At 31.3% G+C, this 16,827-nt stretch overlaps 1 protein-coding gene across 2 annotated transcripts in view; it reads right to left on the bottom strand.

The window, feature by feature from the left end:
• LOC109063093 (potassium voltage-gated channel subfamily H member 7-like) overlaps window positions 1–16,827 on the bottom strand; it is an 84,167-nt gene that overhangs the window by 64,775 nt on the left and 2,565 nt on the right. The window lies entirely within an intron of this gene.

Raw genomic sequence — 16,827 nt, 5'->3', positions numbered from 1 at the left:
TAATTGCATTTTTGGAACTGATTTGGAACTAATTGAAACTAAATATGGAAAACAATATACTTATATAACTTAAATTAGTGTATATTGCTTAACATATATACTGATTCAGTTATAACAAGTATGACTTGTTTTAATTTTTTAGAAAATGTTTGACATTTTTGCAGTAAGTATATAAGTACTTTTGCATTTTACATGCTGTTGATACATCCATACTGTACTTTACCAATTCGCATAATTTCACATAAGAATTTGTTACCATTTGTACGTAACATTTATGAGATCAAGCTGTGATGCACATGATTGCTACGGCCCTGTCGATGTTGATTTATGATGTATGCATCATACAGTATGAGTACTGGCGCTTTGAGAAAGCAAGATTTATATATCTGTTTAATAACATATATTAATAACAGCATATAACAGAACTTTTGTATATTTCTCTTTCAGGGCAGATGTGACTGGCAAGTCCTGGCATGATGATCTTTAATAGAAAGCTGTGCTTCATTATCAAGTAGGGTGTCATAAAACCTGTCAAATCCTCATCATTTCCATTATGATAAGCATTATTTTACTGGTCTGTTTGGTACGAATGCATTACAGCGTGACAAGGCAATTTACTAAAACAGAACATTCAAAAAATTGGAGCATGTAAAATAAAACATTTAAGTAATCTTCTCTTTCTTTCTTTATAATTTCATCTCAGACTCAAGCAATTGAGTTCCTCCATCCCCAGAGAGAACAGATTTAGTTTCATTCACCGGGCGAGTTAAGGCTTTTGAAGGCTAAAAATAGGTCCGTAATGGTCATACCTTCAGGAAAGACTGTGTTAAGTCATTACAGAGCGGAGGGATAGGTTTCACTCTATAACTCCCACAACCGAGAGGCTTTTCATTCGCTAGACAAGCCTTCAAAGTCTGAAGACGCCAGGTGAAAGGTTGCAGCATTGTCTTTCACTTGTGTGTTTTTAGGCATAATGCAATTTAGAGGCAACAGCTCAATTATACAGTGGCGACCCTCCATTAATATTGAGAAAAATGAAAAAGACGGGCTGGAGTCCAGGCAATTGAATTCTGAATGAACATGTGAAAGGGAATCAGATTACAGCGTATGTTTGGGTAATCTCCCACATCTGACTGTTTTAATCCTGTGTCACTGAACATTACTCAGGAGAAAACACATGACCAGCTTAGAGAGAAAAAAAAAACTTAATTTTGTAAAAACAGTGACTGCCTGCAGGACATTCAGGCTTTCAAGGACTGTCGGCTTCATTTTAAAAATGAAAGAACAATATCTAAAATGTACTGAATTACTATAAAGGCAATATTTCAGAAATTGTAACATTGTTTTCTGTCCACGCAATTATAAATGAAACTGTTAATCTGTGTTGCATTATTCTGCATTATATAGACAATTATGACAGAGGGTGCAATATCCATTTTATGTGCAATGGTGGCCCACTAAACATGTTTCTATGGAAGCTCATTTCCAACACGGAGATGAAGAAGTGCAACATTTCAATTCAAAATATAACTGAGAAACTCTGAAAAAGTCAGAATTCAGAGGAAAAATCAAAACTGTTAAGAGTTAACTTAGACTCAGAATTATGATGAGAAAATTGACAGATGTAAATTGTAATTGCTAAATGTAAACTCAAAATTTAAAAAAGTCAGAATTGAGAGATTTAAACTCTATATATAACAATAAAAATATACAAATAAAAAGAATTTAGAGGGGAAAAATCCAAATTGTAAGAATGTAAACACTTAAAAACAAAAGTCACACTTGCACGCTATAAACTCAGAATTGAAAAATAATCAGAACCGAGATATAAACTCTTTATATTTTATTTACTTTATTTAAACTTTATTTACTTCTTATGTATTTCAAAGCAGTCTCTTATGCTCATCAAGAAAAAAAACAGTAAATACCAATAATATTGTTAAATATTATTTAAAAATTACTGTTTTCTATTTGAATATTTTAAAATGTAATTTATTTCTGTGATCAAAGCTGAATTTTCAGCATCATTACTCCAGTCTTCAGTGTCACATGATCCTTCAGAAATCATTTGCTGCTCAAGAAACATTTCTGATTATTATCAATGTTGAAAACAGTAGTGCTTCATATTTTTGTGCAAACAGTACATTTTTTTTTTCAGGATTCTCTGATGAACAAAGAGTTCAAAAGAACAGCATTTATTTGAAATATCATTTTTTGTAAAATCATAAAGGGCCATGAGAAAAGCATAGAAAGTTCCTCTTTCCCCTGCGTCTGTGTCTAATGTGCTGTGACAGCGGTGGTGTTGCAGGGCTGTTTTGCTGTAGTTAATGCACAACTGGTCTGGGAATCCACCAATCAGGGACGAGCAATGGAGGAGGGGAAGGAGAGCTACTAACTCCTTTTTCTTTTCTTCTTTTTTTGCGGTCTGCTGGCCATGTGGCTTTGCGCTGGTCTTACTGGGGCTGCTGAGAGGCAGATGACATAGCCTACTTTCATTTCTAATCAGCTCTGCTTGAAGCTGTCCTCCAGACAGATGAGCCTCCTGCCCACTCCATGAGCAGAAATGACTGGCTATTACATTCGTGCAGGATTTCGCTCAACCACCAGCGATGATATTCCCCACTGTCATGTTTTCAAATGGTCGAGAGGCATTTGTCATATTCTGTTCCTCATCTGTGTCTTACAGCAGCATGATCCATTGGGTTATATCATGAGAAATCAGCTTTAGGTCTGAAAGAGAGCCCTGAATGTCTATGGCTGTGTTGAAACATGAAAAACGCTGGCTTAGCAGGCAGTATACGGAGGTATACAGGAACCAAGACTTATCTGAATCCATTGTTTGAAATCTTAAGCAGTGTTATTTTAGTATAACTATTATAGTTTTTATTAATAGTTTGAATAGTTTTTATATTTTGCATTTTTTTTTCCATTGGTAATTTAGTTGTAATTTCTAATGTTTTTAATATGTATATATATATATATATATATATATATATATATATATACATATATATATATATATGATATATATATATATATATATATATATATATATATATAGATATATATATATATATATATATATATATATATATATAGTTATATATATATATATATATATATATTATATATTTTAATTTTAGTTATTTTAGTAAATCAGTCTAAAAAAATACAAATGTTTCCTTGGCATCTAGCTGGAATAAGTTTTTATTATTAAATATAAAAAAAATTCTAATATTACATATTACAAAATAATAATAAAATGTTTATATTAAAATATTAAATATTATTAATAGAGTATTTAATATTTTATTTCTGTTAACATTAATTTCAAGCAACATTTTTATTTGTTAATTTTAGTTTTAGTTAACTATAATAGCTTCATTCTTAGTTTTAGTTTATTATATATATACAGTGCCCTCCATAAGTATTGGAACAGTAAAGACAAAGTTGTTCTGTTTGCTGTGGAGTCAAGAAATCTGTTAATATGATCAAAAGATGAATATGAGACAAAACTACAGAATGTCACATTCTATTATTGGGTGATTCAACACAAAGATGTTTTACCAGCTAAGAAGATCAGCACTTTTAGAGTTTCATCTCCCTATGTGATGTGAGCATAAGTATTGGAACAGATGCCTCACAGGTCTTTCTAAGTGTTCAGCTGTGTCCTCTTGCATTAATTCTTCAGATATTAACAGCAGGGAATGTGTCTTATCAGTTATATCAATTGCTTCAGCATTCTAAGTCTTGCATTCGATGATGACACACACAAACCAGGATGAAGACGAGGAAGCCGATTCTGAAAGAAAAGCAAGCAATTTGGATGCTAAAAGAAAAGAGGAAGTCAATTAGAACTAAAGGAAAAACAAAGGGCATGGAGAAATCAAGAGTTTGGAAACTACCGGCGACATCAGCAACCAGCGACGACCTGATCGGCTGAGAAAAACAGCAGTAGTTGATGACAGACAAATCATAAAAGTTGTGAAAATGAACCCCTAAAATACATGTCTGTAAAATCACCAACAACCTCCAGAAAGCTGGGGTGATGCTCTGTCAATCTACAGTCCTCAGGAGAATTTGACACAGAATTACAGAAGATACACAGCAAAATGCAAACCTCTGAAAATAGAAAGGCAAGATTCTTGTTGATGGAGAAATGAGACAAAGATTAACCTTTATCTAAGTGATTGGAAAGCAAAAGTGTGGAGAAAAAAAGGGAACTGCAAATGATCCTAACCATTCAACCTCATCTGTAAAGCTTGGTGGAGGTGGTGTCATGGCATGGGGATGCATGGCTGTCTCTAGAACAGGACCTCCTCATTTTAATGATGATTTAATGTATGATGGCAGTAGCAGGACGAATTCGGAAGGGTACAAAATCATCTTGGCTATCAATATTCAAGAAAATGCCACCAAACTCATTAGAAAGCACTTCATATTGGATCAGGACAATGACCCAAAACACCCTGCCAGTTCAGTCAAATACTTTATCACTGAACATACTGAACATTAATTTCACCAGCTGAAGAGGAGACTAAAAACAGAAACTCCCCAAAACAAGCAACAGTTGGAATTGGCTGCATTAAAGGCTGAGGAAAGCATTTCAAAGCATAAGACCAAGAGTCTGGTGATGTCTATGTGTTGCAGACTCACTGCTCTGATTGCATGCAAGGGATCTGCAACTAAATATTAGCTTTTAATCTTTTACATCTGCCTTAAATTCAACTGTTCCAATACTTATGCTCACATCAAATAGTGGGATGAACTCTAAAAGTGCTGTCCTTTTTATCAGGTAAAACATGTATGTGTCAAAAGACCTAATAATAAAAAAAATATTTTAATCATATTTGCAAATGTCTTGACTCCACAGCAGAGAAAGCAGTTTTGTCTTTACTGTTCCAATACTTACGGAGGGCACTGTATACATATATATATATATAAATATATATATATATATAATATATATATATATATATATATATATATATATATATATATATATATAGGTATATATGTATGTATATACATGTATATATAAACTTAATTTATTATATATATAAACTTAATATTAATTTATTGTGTTGTATTTATTTACAGAAAAAACTGGTCAAAACAATATCACAATTTCACTCCGTTTTTTTTTTTTATATATTACAAAGAAACAGCAAGTGACACACTGAATTAAAGATAAAATTCTGAAGTAGAAAAGCTAAATTAGTATTTCCTAGTAAAATGTACTCCCATTATCTTTGTTGTATTTATATGTTGTTGTTTTTTTTCAAGGTTTTTTTTTTTTTGTTTTATTTTGTTTTTTTTACAGTGTTCTAATTAGTTCCTAAACGAGGGAATAAATTAGTCAGATGTGGCCCTAAATGAGGGATCAAGGGAATTAATTAATAGGCCATGGAAAAGATTTTCCAGTTTGTGTCCACAGTATCTTTTTGTTTTCCCTCTCATTTCATGTTTGCAACTCCTTAACTATTAAATGTAATTGTATATTTAAAAACTGTGAATTTTCCATGAGTTTCAAATAACAGCATGTGGTTTGGAACATCATGAGAGTGAGTAAACAACAGACTATTGCTTTCAGTAGTTGTTTGGTTATCTAGTCTAAAGCTCACTTGAATTAGTTCCAGATCATCAGACGCGATGTCTTGAGGTCTTAGAAGGCGTTTTGACTCTTACAAAGGAGCCTTCACACAAAACCGCTGTCTAGTAAGTCACTGACTAACTGGTCGTCTTCACTTTATTCAAATGAAAATGCAATCCAAAGCTGTGTTTATGAATTCTCAAGAACCAGTCGCCACTCTGAAAGCTTTTGTTCAAAAATAAGTATTTCACAATGGAATCACCATGATCTCTGTTTCATCTCTATTGCATTCGTACGTGTGAGCGAGACTCGATCTCGCTGCGTTACAGTGGAGAACAGAAGGAGCGGTAGGCGATGCTGGCAGCGGCAGAGGAGCAGATGGTTTAGTTTGCCTCTGGATGGCTTTCAAAAAGGCTTCCCTTAGCTGAGGAGATCTGTTTCATTAGAAGTGGTCCTGATGTGCTGGACAGACATATGCCCTTTATAATGCACTGCCCATCTGCTGGTGCTGGTCAGACCTGCTAATGCAACGTGCGTGATGAATCTTAAACACAAGAGTTCAGAGAAATATCACACGTGAGATATCTCAAAGCCGTGCATGGAGAGCGTTTGCCAAGATAAAAGAAACCTGAACCTCGAACATTTTTCATCAAGTCATCTGAGCTGCTGCACATTCATTTATAGATCTATACCTTCACTGTATATCAAAAATTGTGTCTATTTTAATTCACAGGGAATTCTAAGAATTTTTTTGAGAAGTATCTGAAAAAAACGTTGTCGCCTTCCAACCTTTTTCTGTCATTATTTTTGGGTGAACTATGCCTGTAAATGTATTTTGTTCCCAATTCTCATTATAACAATGCAAGGGGAAATTATTCTAATTACTGTAAGGTAAAAAAAAAATTAAAAATAAAAATAAATAAAAAACAGATTTTTTTTTTAATTGTGAAGTAATTGTATATCGCAGTATTTGTTTTTTGAGCTACTTTAATCATTGTATAATGAAAACAACATTACAATGATAAAAAAAGTAAGTTTCTTTATGCAAAGTATAATATAAAAAGCATGTTAAATTCTTTCTTTTGTATTTGATTCTGGCACATTGGCAATTTTGAGTGAATATCAGCTTAAATTTCAGTCCTATTCCTCATATAAAGTTAGCATATGACTCCATAAGACTTGGACAAGGTTATATTAATTTTTTATGATATTCTATGGCTGTTTTTTTAGAGATTGGCAAATCATCTACTTTGGTTGTATGGAAATTCAAATTAACATTTAGTTTTTCAAACTAACATTTTGTGCTTTGTGAAAGAACGAAAAATAGAGGTTGAAATTACATAAGGGCACATAAATGATAAAAATATTAATATTTTTGAATGAACTGTTCTTTTAATGCTTTTAATGATTCCCTTTTGAAATCTTATTAATTTTATTTCAGTTGATCTATTTTACTACAAGTACAAGTTAAACTAAATGAAAATGAGAAATGATGCCTTGGCAACAAGCTGAAATAGTTGAATTTTTTTCAGTTAATGTTTATTAATGTTTAAGTAACAAAACGTTTTTGAGTAGTTTTAGTTTTAATTTTAGTTAACGATAATAACCCTATTGCAAATATCTACATTTGTACAATGACAAAATAATCAGATACTCTCGTATGATATCAACTACTTTATCCATACCAGAGACATACTGTAAATGCAGTCGCCGTTTTGGAGAACATTATGATGACAGCTGACCTCAAATTAAAGGTGATATGTTTTGAATGGTCTTTATTTTGATTGGCCAACCGCTCTCACTCTCTCTGCCAGACACGCATGCATCTGACCAGCCAAACACATGCCACTGTTTCATAACAGATGCAAGGGTAACCAAAGAGGTGGCGGCCCTTTAATAATGCATGCTGCCCTTTCAAGAGCAACCATGCTGCACCTGCTGTTACACTGTACCTCCAGAGCCCTCCATCCCCTCCAGCCTTCAGAAAGACCAGGAAAAAGCCCTTCACAGAGGAGATCGAGCGGCTGAAACCCGGCACCTTCGCTCGCCACATGGCTCCGGTCCTGCGGCGACCGTCTCATTATCTCTTTAGCTCCGGCACGCTTGATCGGTGTCAACGTTTGTTCTTTAAAGGACAGGATGCTCGTGAGCAGCTACTTTGACAGATCCAACAAACACATGCTTTGACATGCTCACCGAGGAGCAACCTCACGATAAAGAAGCAATGACTGATTGTCAAACGAAACCTCTACGACATATGCACAGCACAAGTGTTTGTTTGGAAAGAGTTTTATTGCTCTGCCATCTCATATTTTATATGTGCATAAATTTCGAGATGTTTTTTCTCAACTTGCTTAATAATTAACAAAATTTAATTAATTAGAGTTTGATGAGAAATGTTTGAGCTCTTACTGAGTTCTCTGACTAACACCAGTGTTATTTTTATAATTTTGTATGCTATTATAGTTTTTATTATTATTATTATTCTTTAAATAGATTATATTTATATATTGTTTCATTTTATTTTTGGTTTAATTTTCTAGTAATTCTGTTATGTGCTTTCGTTATTTTTTATTATTTTTAAAAAATATTTCTATTTAATTTATTTATTCATGGTTATTTTAGTTTCATTTAGATAATGTTATAGTTGTTATTAATATTCTGAATCAGTTTTATATTTTTCATTTAAGTTAAAGTTTTAGGCATTTTATTTAGTGTTGTTGTCATATATATATATATATATATATATATATATATATATATATATACATACATACATATATATATTAATTATTTTAGTTAAAGTTAATTAAGTACATCAGCTACAAGTGGCTGAAATAAGTTAGATAATACATAAATGATTTTTTTAACAGTTTATTTCAATTAACAAAAATGTTTTTTTTTTTTAATGCATTTAATATTAATTTCAGTTTTAGTTTGTGTCAACTATAATAATCCTCATTCAGTTTTAATTTTTATTTATTAGTAAGTTTTGTGTTTCAACTGATTTCAGTTAGTTGAAAAGGCAATATTTATAATTTTGAGTATTTTCATTTTCATATTCTCATCCAACATTTACATATTATTGTATTTCAGCTTTATTTCAATTAACAAAAATGTTTTAATAGCTTCAGTTTTAGTTAAAAATAGTAAAGCTGAGAAAATGTTGAGATACTATTGAGAAACTTTAAAGATTATAGAGCATTATATAAAAAGAAAAATCCGAGAAACAGAAGACAAAAGCAAAAGTCTCCATTTGCTTTCAATTTAATACATTCTTCAATTTAATGTATGTAGTCTTTATATAGTACATGCAGGGTCCTTAATTCTCACTCAGCAAGCATCAAATGCAATGTTTTTGGCAATTAAATAAAACAATGACTTTATCAGAAACTGCAACTGTTTGAAGCTATGTGGTTTCATTCGATGAATGTTAGTCAGTGATGTGCATGATTCCAATCAAAGCACCTACTTAAGAAAACATCTGCTGCAAATGTACCATCTTCAAATCTAGGTTCATATCCTCTAGAATTGCACCCGTAAAATTCTAACTAAAGGAACTAAATGATGATGTGTTTTCACATTTTTATGACAGGTGCAGTTTTACAGAGAGACACAGACACTGCGAGTGACAACATGACCTGCGCTGTCTGTCACAAATATGCAAGCAATGACATTGTCACAGGGACTAAAATACATTTTCTATAAAAAATAATGCAAAATGTCAGAGACATGGCTCAGCGGTTAGTAAATGTGCTCTGACGTGTTGCGCAATAGTGCTTATGTGCTGGTGACCCGAGTTTGAATCCTCTCTCACCATTTCCCCATCACACCGACCGCTTTTCTCATTCATTTTATGCCGCCTCTCCACCATTCCATAAAGATGACAAAAGAAAAATACATTTTCATGCCTGATAAGATATAGTTATGGCTGGTAAAAGATCTCAATTCACCCACCACTGAAGATGGACAAAGTGATCCTCAGTGTTGATCCCAAGTGTGCGTTTTTTGAGTAAAAAAAAAAAAAAAGCAACTAGGAAAGCGTAGGAATTATTTCTTCCCTTTGAAGCGGAAATGCTGAAATGCACACAGTCTCTAACAGAGAAAAGAGGCACTAACCATTCCATGACGAAGATGTAAAAATGTATTATAATGCTATTAGTGTTTAGTGGTGTTTGGTGTAAAATATAAAATGGAAACTACAAAATTGGCTAACTATTTGATCATGTTCTATTTAGGGTTATTATTGTTGACTAAAAATGATTTAAAAAAATTGTCACTTGAAATAAAATAAACACTAAATGACTTAAACTTGAAACTTAAACTTTATATATATATAAATATATATATATATATATATATTATATATATATATATATTATATATATATATATATATATATATATATATTATATATATATATATATAAAATAAAGTTGCACACAGCAAAATTACTAAAACTTCAACTAAAATTAATTAATAAAAATAAAAACTATTTCAAGGCTACTAAAATATAATCAAAAACGATAATAGTATACATGTATCAATGATACTAAAATAACATTGGGTCATAACACTGGGTCTAAAGATTGTCAATAAATGGAGAACAAAAACAGAGGTCACGTGTTAAGTTAATTTAATTATAACAATAACTAAACTAAAACTACAAACTAAAAACACAAACTTTCAATTTAAGGTTTTTTTTTTTTTGTTTGTTTTTTTTTTTTTTTTTTTTGATAATACTTGAAAACTAAGAAACAAAGTAGCATCATATGTGACCTGGAGCACAAAACCAGTCTTAAGTCTCTGGGGTATATTTGTAGCAATAGCCAACAATACATTGTATGGGTCAAAATTATTGAGTTTTCTTTTATGCCAAAAATCATTAGGATATTAAGTAAAGATCATGTTCCATGAAGACATTTAGTAAATTTCCTACTGTACATATATCTAAACTTAATTTTTGATTAGTAATATGCATTGCTAAGAACTTCATTTGGACAACTTTAAAGGTGTTTTCTTAGTATTTAGATTTTTTTGCACCCTCAGATTCCAGATATTCAAATAGTTGTATCTCGGCCAAATATTGTCCAATCCTAACAAACCATTCATCAATGGAAAGGTGACTCTTAAGACTAAATTTATGGTCCAGGGTCACATATGTTTTTTTTTCTTGTTGTTATTTGAGTTGATGATTCTTTATTTTAAATGAATGTATCTTATATGTTCTTCTCTATACAAGAATACTTTTTGTGTGCAAAGAAAACAAAAATAAAGACTTTATTCAACAATTTATTTACTTCCGTGTCAGTCTTCGACGCACGTTCTTACGCAGTTAAGTTATTGATTGATCGATTGATTGATTTATTGATTTCTATTATTATTATTCATTTTTTGGTTTGGCAGAATTTGTCCAGTGCTGACGTGCCAGTGTCATTGGTGGACTGACTCAGTCATTAGGTTTGTGCTCCTCTCTGACTGTCATAGACTAGAATCTGCTCCAGTGGATGGTAACAGTCTTTAAGTGTGATGAGTTCAGTCTGAATCCCAGCTTAACTGGCACCTTAAGGGACTGATTTGGAACACTCTACGCAGGCAGCAATAGAACAGAAAGGGCTAAGTGTGTGATACTCGCATAAACATGTTTTCACACAAATATTGGGTAAAATAGCATTTTTATTGTGTTTTGATAAATTAATTATTTGTAATCAGCATGTCTTTCGTTTCGTCCACCTCCTTCAATTTGTTGTTTTACACAGTCTGTCACAATGCATTATGATATTGCATCTTCTGTGAGGGATGCATGTAATCCTGTCTTAGAACTTGTCAAAAATAATGTATCTTTAAAGAAGCTGTTTAAATTATAATGACATAAAAAGCTTTCCGTTTATAATAATATGGTGGCGCTTGTGCAAATCTCATAGTATTGTGGGTGGTTGCCATGGCATCTGTGTGCATTTGCTATGGTTGCTAGGATGTTCTGGATGGTTGCTAAGTGGCTTAAAAGCTCAGTCCACTCTATGATATTGTGTTCTCTAGATTATTAAATGTTTTATTGTCTTCTTAAACGTATAAATTGCATTTAATTAAAATAATCATTAATCAACTTAGTGGAAAAATGTATAATGTTTTAGAAAAATATTTTTCCATTGTGGAATTGAATTTCACACAAAAAACAAAACAAAAACATATTAATATTTTTGATATTTTAATTGCATTTTATTATTTTTTTATTTTATTGGAGCTTTTTTAAGTCAGAATATTTTGCTTGTTTTATTGTCCTCCCATGTGTATAAATTGTATCTTATTAAAATAATCATTAAAGGAAAATTAGTTTTTCAGTAAAATATTTTTCCATTGTGGAATTGACTTTTCACAAAATCACCCCCCCCCCCCCCCCAATTAAACAACAACAACAAATATATTTCTGACATTTTAAAAATAATATTTTTAAATAATATTTTTATTATTTATTCTATTGTAGCTATTTTTGTCAGAATTATTTATTTAGTTATTTTTATTTTTTTTGTATTGTCCTTTGTATTGTGATTATTTGTATTGATTAAATAATCATTAATCAACTTATTGGAAAATTGATAATTTTTCAGAAAAATATGTTTCTATTGTTGAATTGACTTTCACAAAATATTTTTCATTCCCCCAATTAAACAAAAAAAATCTTATATTCATATTTCTGATATTTTAGTTGTATTCATTCATTCATTCATTCATTCATTCATTCTGTTGGGGCAGGGGTTTTTTTTTTTTTTGGTTTGTTTTTGCTTTTACTCCCATGTGTTTAGTGGACAAATTGATAATATTTCAGGTAAACATTTTTCTTTACTATTTTCCATTGTGGAAGTGATTTTCAAAACATTTTTATTCCCACTAATTAAACAAAAACTCCTTATTTGTATATACTATTAGAGCTGTTTTGTGTCATCATATCTAATGCAAATTAAATATTTCATAATTTGAACATAATTTGTGCCGTACAGTGTTACTGAGACCTAACTGACTCATCAGTAAAGCTTTGTTCCAAACAACTAGTCCAAACACCAGATTCTGCTCAGGAACAACACTACAAGCAAGTGTATCGAAATAAACAAACAACTAGATGGCTCATCAGCTTTGCATGAGCAGTGTAATCCATCATGAGCTGGGAGTGAGGTGTCAGATGCACCGCTGTAGCGACTCCATTAAGAACACGCACGAGGTGACATCTCCATATGCTCTACAACACTGATGTGACATCAGAGCCCATTACCCACAAACCTCTTCATCCGCAGCGTGCCCTGGAAGTACTAAACAAACTCTGTTTACCAGGGGTCATGACAGCTCTGTGGCCTGATCTGTGTCGTCGGCTGCACACACGCATTGATTTACTTTCACGGCGACTCATGGGACTGCGAATCAATTCATTGAATTATAACCTTGTTAAAACTTGTTAAAACTGTCTAAGCAGCAGGTGTAGGTGTAGCTTACAAAAAAGCGCTTTTCAGATTGTCATCAGGTATTTTAGTAGATCAAGGGTGGACATTATAATGTTTTTTTTTAGGCAGGACTTTGCCTTTTTATTAAATTAGTTTAGCTTTTTTGAGTCTTTTGTTTTGAACTCAAGTGTTGCATAATGTAAAGCTCTTTTTGCTGCACATTACGTAACAATAAAAAGAGAAGAGAAAAACTCAAATGAGGTGGATTCCTTTTATTTGTGAAGTATTTACATGATTATCCAAAAAATTGTCATCAACACATGGTTATTTATGTAGAAAGCATATTTTAATTAAATTTTCATCATATATACTAGCATTCAAAAGTTTGGTATCAGTAAGATTTTTTAATGTTCTTGAAAGAAGTCTCTTCTGCACACCAAGTCTGCATTTATTTGATTAAAAATACAGTAAAAACATAAATATTGTGAAATAATATTACAATTTAAATTAACTGTGTTCTATTTGAATATATTTTAAAATGTTATTTATTCCTGCGATCAAAGCTGTATTTTCAGCATCATTACTGCAGTCTTCAGTGTCACATGATCTTCAGAAATCATTCTAATATGCTGATTTGCTGCTCAAGAAACATTTATTATTATTATTATTATTATTATTATTATAAATGTCTAAAACAGTTGTGCTGCTTCATATACTTGTGAAAACCGTGATAATTTTTTTTTCAGGGTTCTTCAATTAATAGAAATTTCTAAAGAACAGCATTTATTTGCAATATAAATCTTTTGTAACATTATAAATGTCTTTACCGTCACTTTTGATCAATTTGTTAGGTCCTTGCTGAATGATAGTATTCAGAATAATTTAGTTAATAATTCTAATTATCTATTTTTTTTTACATTTTATTGAATAATTTAATTAATTTTTATTAAACAATTTAGTAATAAAAAGGTACAGCTGATCCAAACTTTAACACACACACACACACACACACACACACACACACACACACACACACACAAATAAATATATTAAACATCAACAAAAGTCTTATCAGATCCTGATTACCTCATTTTAGAGGTGCTTCTGCTCCTAAACATCTTCATTGAGGTGCTTTATCTATCTCAAATTTAATTACACCTTCTTTATAATTCATATCTTTGGCTGAATACTGGCAGAAGCCCTGGGTCTCAGGTGAGCTGCGCTGCTCTGGTGTGATGTATTGTTAGTCTGTGTGTACAGGGTGTTGTATTTCACTCTCAGCTTGATAGCACTCTTTAACCGAACCTCTAATGATTCCTTAATGAGGCTCAGTCTGTGTTTTAGTCCTACTTTTATGCAAGCTAAACCTCTGCTTATCAATATCGAAGTACAGGGGAATGGCTGTTGAAATCGGCCTACACCAGGTGCTGGTAAATTGCAGTATTCAGCTGAAACTGCAAAGGTGAATGATTAAACAATAGCTTAAATATATATATTCCCCAGCTGAAGTTCATTGTTATTGGTTTTTTTTCTGTCTGGGTAGGTACAATGAATTTATTTCTGTATGTATGTAGTTTGTATTTAATTTCTATTGTCAGTGTTATACCTATGCACTATTACAGAGATATACTGTTATGTTTAATAGATATCATAAGACTGTTTACCATGTGTAATTACAGTCAACATCCCTCTATGGTACATAGAACACAATTGCATGTTTATGGTTTGGTTAATAGTCACATCTAAATTAATAGATAGATAGATAGATAGATAGATAGATGGATGGATGGATGGATGGATGGATGGATGGATGGATGGATAGCTAGATAGATATAGATATTATTTATTAATTAAAAATTTGCATTTAAGTTTATATATGATAATACATTTTAATTAATGATTTAGTTATTTACTTGGAAGTGTTTATAATACTTTGGTGTGCTTGCTTGTGCAAATCTCATAGCCACTGTGTTAGGGTGTCGTGGGTAGTTGCCATGGAATTGTGAATTTGATCCGGTTGCTAGGGTGTTCTGGATGCTTGCTAAATGGCCAAAAAAATCACTCTATGGTTTTCTGTTCTCTAGATTTTTTGCTTTTTTATTGTCCTCCCAAGTTAGTGGACAAATTCATGTGTATTTTCTTTTTATATTTTATTGTTTTTATTTTCAGATTTTATTTTAACTGTTTTCCCAGACCGTTTAAAATTTAAACATTCAATTTTTATGTATTTGGAGCCACTTTATATCAGAATATGAAATAGAAAGAAAATATTCCAAAATAATAATTTTTATATATATATAAAATGTATGTATGTATGTGTGTGTATTTCTTAGCTATTTTCATTGTGAAATAGACTGTCACAAAATATTTAATTCATTCCAATTAAACTATATATATGCACACTTGGAGCTATTTTATGTCAGAATGTTTAATAAAAATGAAATATTCCATAAGATTCCAAATAGGTCACTTTTAATTATAATTTTTTATCATTTAGAATTTTTCATTATAATTTTTCCAGTGAGGAATAGACCATCACTTTATTAAGTCATTTTAATTCCCTCAATTAAAAATAAATCTTTCTATTTTTATGTTATTGGAGCTATTTTATGTCAGAATATCTAATGGAAAGAAAACATTTCATAATATTCCAAATGGATCATGTTTTATTAAAAAAAAAAAAGATTTTTCAAATATATATCTAAAAATATCTATTTTTAATACATTTGGAACATTTTTAATGTTTCAGAAAAACTTTTTGGGGCTATTTTTAATTAGTCATTTCAATTCCCCCAATAAATGTATGTCTATTTTTTTCTGAATATCTAATGGAAATAAAATCATTGGAGCATAATTTGTAACACAGAGGGACAGGCTCATCTAATGCACACTGGGTTTCTGGCTCCTGTGTCGCTGTTCAAACACTGCTAGTGGAGGCTGATCTGAGCTCTATCAGCTGACACCGGTGTGTGTTTTTCTCTAATCCTGTCTGTTGGAAGGGATTGGACAGGCTGGGGCTGAATTTGACTGAGGAGCTCTAGGCGGGTGTAAGGATGCCCACATTACATTAGTGAGTCTGCTTCACTGCACACTTCAGCTGAAATCAAGTTTTCCTTCCCACCAAATGAGATGCTTACGATTCTCACAAAACAAAAGAGAGACAGGGTGTGTGAAAATGAGACACACTACTCGCATGTCTTGTTCTGTTCCAAACCTAGTGAGCTGCCTAGACAGTATTTAAGTCGTCTCGTCATAGGTGCACTAAAAGGTGCACTTAAACTAAGTGTAAAAATACACAAAATTGTATCGTTAGACCAGAATCCAATGGCTGGTGACTTCAGAAAGTTTACTGGCCAAAAAAAAAATATATATATATTTTTTTTTACCAGACATGAAACTGTAAAAATGTGCATTTTCATAAAAAAAAGTATAATAAAAATAATAAATAAAAATATACTTTATTATTATTATTATTAGTATTATTATTATTATTATTATTATTATTATTATTATTATTATTAATTTAAATAACAATTGTACAATTACTGTATTAATATTTATGGTTATTTTTTTCTTTGCTTTTAAACATTAAACTAAAAATGTATATTTATATATAATTGTTATTTTATTATTATCATGCAACCACAGTTTTTTTTTTTTTTTTTTTTTTTTTTTTCTTTTAAACTTTAAACCATAGAGCTTTTATTTTGATGGAAAACTGCAGGGAGACTTCTTTTTTGAGATGCTCCTCTTTTTTGACAATAGATTTATAAATCATATAAAAAGATATATGTAAAGTTT

This window comes from Cyprinus carpio, chromosome A9 (assembly GCF_018340385.1).
Source record: "Cyprinus carpio isolate SPL01 chromosome A9, ASM1834038v1, whole genome shotgun sequence".
NCBI classification, from domain to species: domain Eukaryota; kingdom Metazoa; phylum Chordata; class Actinopteri; order Cypriniformes; family Cyprinidae; genus Cyprinus; species Cyprinus carpio.
Note: the sequence above shows the minus strand (reverse complement) of the source record. Positions and strands in the feature narration are given on the sequence as shown.